This window comes from Carassius gibelio, chromosome B16 (genome assembly GCF_023724105.1).
Source record: "Carassius gibelio isolate Cgi1373 ecotype wild population from Czech Republic chromosome B16, carGib1.2-hapl.c, whole genome shotgun sequence".
Classification (NCBI taxonomy): Eukaryota; Metazoa; Chordata; class Actinopteri; order Cypriniformes; family Cyprinidae; genus Carassius; species Carassius gibelio.
The window spans coordinates 7,297,827-7,303,812 of NC_068411.1; the positions used below are offsets into that span (position 1 = coordinate 7,297,827).

Below are 5,986 nucleotides of genomic sequence, written 5' to 3' on the forward strand. Positions count from 1 at the left end.
AACTGCAAACATACAAGTATATTAAATTATATTAATTTTATAAGTATATCAGTATCAAGAAAATGAATGAGTAATTTAGAGCAATAAAATGTTTACTGTATGTGAATGTTTTTCTTTAATGCAAGTTTGAAATCTGAGGGAGAATTATATTGTTTAGATTGTTACAACCCCCTTGGCTCTAGGTGAAACAACATTACAAAAGGCCACACGTGGAAGTACATTTTACAAATAAACATTTAATTTAAAAAAAGAAAACAAATCTAAATAGTAATACAAGAGTTAATAATAATAATAAAAAAAAAACATTCCAAGACTTAAGAGGAAAATATTATTGGTACCAAAGTCCAATTTAAGACACTCATTTCCCCATCTCCTTTTTATCACCAACTCAATCACAGGTAACTTTTTCAGGTTTATTTGTTATATGACATGCAAAAAGCAGTGAAATGTAGGTCTGGCATACTCTTTTTAGACCGTGCAAAAAAAATAAATAAGAGAAAATTAAATACAAATAATGAAACAACAGGAAAAAAATACGTTTTTTTTTTTTTTTTTGGAGATAATTAAATACAAATAATGAAATATTCACAATATACTGTATTACTACACAGATGATTTGTAGAGGTGCTACACAGATAATGTGCAGAGATGTACACAATGTGCAGTGAGGATGAAATACCTAGTTAGGTTGTCAAAAAAGCGCAGTGTGCAGAGAGTTATTGGGTAGCCCTAAACAACCAGTCTATAAAGTGCAGTGTGTTTAATGTCCATGTTTAGTAGTCTGATAACATGAGGGAAGAAACTCCTCCTGAGCCTCTCCGTCTTTGCCATCAGACTGTAGAAGTGTCTGCCTGACTGTAGCAGATGGGTTGGTGGGTCTTTAAGGATCTTAACAGCCCTAGATTTACATCTCCTGGTTTGGATGTCTTGCAGAGAGGGGAGAGATGTTCTGGACATGTGCTCAGCTACTCTTTGCAGGGCATTTGAAGGTATTGAAGCTACTCACTCTCTCCACTGTGGTCCCGTTAATGATGATTGGGGCAGATCCGCTGCTGCCTCAAATAGAAAAGAGTTATTGTAAAATATTATTACAATTTACAATATGAATGTTTCTACTGCATTTCTGAACAAATAAATGAAGGGCTGGTGAGCATCAGACTTCAAAACCATAACAAAATCTGTCCAACCCAAAAAAGTCCTGTAGAACAGATATTTAAGGAACCTGAGGTTTTAACCTGCTTGAATTTTATCAGCATTGGAAAACTTTGCTGCTGCTTTCACTCCAAGGCTATGGATTATATTTTTAATGGAATGAAGTGTCATTAGTCACTAAACATTCAGTCCAATGACATCGTAAAATAATTCACTGTTGACAAGTTAACATTAACTAAAGTACAATGCACATTTATGTAAGATGTCCACAGAATGTAATGTCATTTACATTCCAACATTTGTCCTTTAGGACAGTCTCTGACCATACCCCTGGAGCAATTTTAGGGACAAGCGCTGTTGCAAATGTCCACCTTTAAAGTATGAACATAATTTATCCACACAAAGACCCACATACACACACACATTAGTCAAAAATCTTCAGAAAAAATAAATTACACATCTTGATGCATAGAAAGAACAAAAACAAGTTTACAGGAAAGTGATCCTTTGGGTTTGCAGAGAGAGGCGGTAACCAGATCACTGAAATGTAACTTTTGGCCACCCAGACTTGAACTTTCTGTAACACAAAGTTTACACATAATGTTTTTGTTTGTTTGTGTTTCCTACAATGTCAAAATTAATTCTACACCTGTTGATATGTAATGCATGGTAGTGGACACTGCAGTTATCCTCATATATCCACTCTGTTATGATTATTAAATTGAAAAATGAATTTGGTAATTAAACCAAATGTTTCAATTGCATTACATTATTTGGATTAACGTTACACGTAAAAATAGATAACATTTTAAAATTGTTTTGAAACAATGACCAGCTTTGTTAAAGTCAAGCATTATCAGTTAGGAGTTTTAACTATTATAGAACACTGTACTAAATCTATTAATAGTTATTGATCGCTTAAATATCAGTGCAGTTATAATACATAGGTCTGCATATTTTACGTAACGTTAGTAACAATAGCCTACCTGCTTAAAGTCTTCAGTGTCCGTAATCTGCAGCGTAAATGTATTGCAGAAATATTTAGCACAAAAGGGTAACAGACAAAATAAAGATGTAATTTATCTGTGCTGCTAATGCTGTCTTAACGTGCTCTTGGAATAATCGTAAATATGAGTTTTGAAGGTAAAAAATTGCACATGAATGTCCTCCCATTTTCAAACTTGAATGCAATGAGCTTGTATTCATGATTTAACTACGTCAAGACTAAAACATCAACCGCCAAGATACTGCACTTTTTCGCAACTTGTAATACGTTGTACAAGTCTAAACTTACCCCTTCAAACTCCTCTTTCTTGACCCAGAAAAGCCTTTTGAAGTTGACGTCGTCTTTTTTTTTTTTTTTTTGGTGGTGGTGGGGGGGGGGGGGGGGGATTCGCAGCGTGCATTAACCCCATGACATTAAATAAACCAATCAAAAGGCTCTGGAGGTTTGTACAGCCCACTTGGAGCTGAAGTCCCACCCATTTGGAGCTGACCCGCCCATTTGGAGCTGGCTCCGACCTCCGTTTATACCTATCTCCCTCAATCACTTAATCAGAGTCATTCTTGTCTTCCCCTGCACTGGAGTAGACACAATGACGGACTGATGACAGCTCACTCAGGGCGGGTCTAAGGTAAGATGGCCCTGTCAATCAACTATCGTGGGAGGGGCCTGTGCAGAACTACATCAATCTGACAGGAATCTCAGAACAGCCTGATTTGAGAAAGATTTTATAATAGAGATTAAATAAAACACCGGGTGATTTTTATCATTATAGGGTGGATGTGTACACACAGTTCCAACACATATACTGTATGTTCAAACAACTTGTAAAGTGAATTTTGCATCAATGACCGCTTTAATAAATCACAGGATTGAAAATGATGAATATAGGTGGAAGAATTTACAGTTGGATTAAAGATTTTATGGCGCACAGAAGTATACAGGTAAGAATTGGCAATGAATTTTCAAACAGATGTGAGATAGAAAATGGAACTCCACAAGGGAGTGTTATAAGTCCATTAATTTTTTCCATAATGATTAATGATGTTTTTAATCAAGTACAGCTAGATGTAGGTCGATCTCTTTTTGCTGATGATGGAGCTCTATGGAAAAGGGGAAGAAATATTTTGTATATTAATGGAAGGATGCAAGAAGTAATTAGAAAGGTAGAAGAATGGGCATATGATTGGGGATTTAAATTTTCAGTAGAAAAGACTAAGACTATAATTTTCTCTAGGAAAAGAAATATACCAGAGATAAATTTGAAGATGTACGGGAGGTCCTTAGAGAGAGTTAATGTTTTTAAATTTTTAGGTATTTATTTTGATACAAAACTTACATGGGTGGAGCATATAAACAAAGTTATTGAAAAATGTCAGAAGGTATTAAACATCATGAGATGTGTAAGTGGAGTGGCATGGGGGGCAAGTTTTTCATCAATAAAAACTATTTATGTGGCAATGATCAGATCTGTGTTTGATTATGGCAGTGTGGTATATTGTTCAGCTTCAAAAACCCTGTTGGAAAAATTGGATAAAATACAAGCACAAGCTATGAGACAGTGTTGTGGAGCGGTAAAAACAACACCCATTCCTTCTTTACAAGTCCTGGTAGGAGAGATTCCTCTGGAAATGAGAAGGAAACAATTAATGATCAATTACTGGGCTAACCTCAAAGGTCATAAAGAAGATCATCCTACAAAAATGGTTTTAATGAATTGTTGGGAACAAAATAAATTGTGTAGAAAAAGTTTTGGATGGAGTAGTAAAGTGTATGTAGAAGAAATGGAGGTAAATCGGTTTAAGATGAGCCCAACAGTGGTGATTCCTGAAAATGAACCATGGAGTTATACAACTCCCCATATAGATTTACATCTGTTGGAAATTAAAAAAGCAGAAAGAGAAGTAGACATGTCTTCAGCATTCTCTGTACACTTTAGAACACAATATCCTCAATACCTGCAAATATTTACAGATGGCTCAAAAGATCCAGAGCGTGAGACAACTGGAGCTGCCTTTTTAGTTCCAGAATGGACAATGAGTTGTATAAAGCGAACATCCAATCATTTGGCAGTATATACTGTTGAAATGATAGCAATACTTTTGTCCTTGCAGTGGGTAGAAGATTATAAACCTGAAAAGGTTTTAATTTGTTCTGATTCACTCTCAGTTTTAAAGAGTCTAAGGTCTTTTAAATCCAGTCATCAAGATATTCTTTTTAGTATTTTACAGATATATTCTAGATTGGTTCAGAATGATATTTTAATTAGTTTTATTTGGGTTCCATCACACATAGGTATAAAGGGAAATGAGGACGTAGATAAGTTAGCAAAACAAGCCTTGCAGAGAGAAGAAATAGAATTACAAGTTCCTCTAAGCAAGTCTGAAATTAAGGTTTTAATCTGGAAAAAGGTTATTGCAGAATGGCAAATAAAGTGGGACAACAACGAAAAGGGTAGATTTCTCTACAATTTAATTAACAAAGTAAGTAAAAAAATAAGACATATTGGTAAAACAAGGAAAGAAGAGGTTGTATATAATAGAATATTGCTGGGACATTCCAATCTCAATAGTACACTCAGAATATTAGGGAAGCATCCAAATGGACTATGTGATGAATGCAAAGTAGAAGAAACAGTAACTCATGCAATTCTTGAATGTAAGAAATATGAGGAAGAAAGAAGTAGTATGATAGTTGAAATCAAGAAGAATGGAATTCAGGTGGTACATTTTAAATCTTTAATAAAATGGGCAAGTAAAATAAATAGCAAAGCTTTCTTTGAATTTCTTAAAAGGACAGGATTAATGAGTAGAATGTAACGCTCTGTTCCACACTCCGGAGCAGAAGGTGGCGGTAATGCACCTAATTACGCTGGTTGCCAGCCGCCGTTAAAAACCAAGAAGAAGAAGAAGAAGAAGAATAAATCACAGGAGAATGTGAGCTAAAATGCAGACAAGTCCTCAAACATATAGATGCAATGAAAGGTTGTCTATCAGATTTCAAAATGTACATATTTTACATTTTTTAGTCTAGCATTATAGTTTGGGAAAAGTTCAACAAGTGAATGTGTAAGTTTATGTAACAGTTGTAACACTATTAACATAAGTAAAAAAATAAATGAGATGAGATCGTCTGCTGGATTGAGCCGTGACTCGCATCGCATTCTTCTTCTTTTGAGGTAAATACAAGGCTTATTCCTCACAGCAGTACTTTTTAAATGAAAAGTACCCAAGATTAACTTAATAAATCTTTCTTTATTTACAGAGCTGATGTGGACATTTACATATCTGCGCGTCTCAAGCCTGGTTTTGCGTGGATACATATCTTATAGCACACGATGTGATGAACATGATCATATTATAGATGAGATCAGACGGGGAAAGACTGTACCTTGCTCTGGTTTCATACAGATTATTTTATCAGAGAATATTTGTTTTTGATATGACTTCGCTTCATTTAATAATAGACACTTCAAAATTCTTTAGATACATTCCTCATGTGATTTCTCATTCATTTTAGTGACTTGTTTCAGGAAGATATTCGCAGAGACTGAGAATGCAGTTGGTTTTACTATACTTTTGATCAAATAAATGCAGTCCTAGTGAGCAGAGGAGTCTTCTTTTAAAAACACTGAAACTTTGAATTTTGTACTTTGAATGGCATTGTATATAATTTACAAACCCACTATGAAACAGCTGAAATACTGTAGCACTTAAAGGCTTAGTCTCAGATTTGTACCGCTATTGTAATATATATAAACTAGACAAGACAAAACTAAAACTAGTCCATTTCTAAAGACTTTTTATGAACAATTAGAGATACCAAAAACTA

At 34.6% G+C, this 5,986-nt stretch overlaps 2 long non-coding RNA genes across 2 annotated transcripts; one reads left to right on the plus strand and one right to left on the minus strand.

The window, feature by feature from the left end:
• Window positions 1-216: 216 nt before the first annotated feature.
• Window positions 217-2,439, minus strand: LOC127974509 (uncharacterized). The gene is made up of 2 exons (XR_008157303.1): window positions 1,646-2,439; window positions 217-1,052 (listed from the first exon to the last, which is right to left on the minus strand). It is a non-coding gene; the product is annotated as an uncharacterized LOC127974509 (long non-coding RNA).
• Window positions 2,440-5,080: 2,641 nt separating this feature from the next.
• On the plus strand, window positions 5,081-5,760 carry LOC127974513 (uncharacterized). The gene is made up of 2 exons (XR_008157304.1): window positions 5,081-5,333; window positions 5,420-5,760. It is a non-coding gene; the product is annotated as an uncharacterized LOC127974513 (long non-coding RNA).
• Window positions 5,761-5,986: the final 226 nt, after the last annotated feature.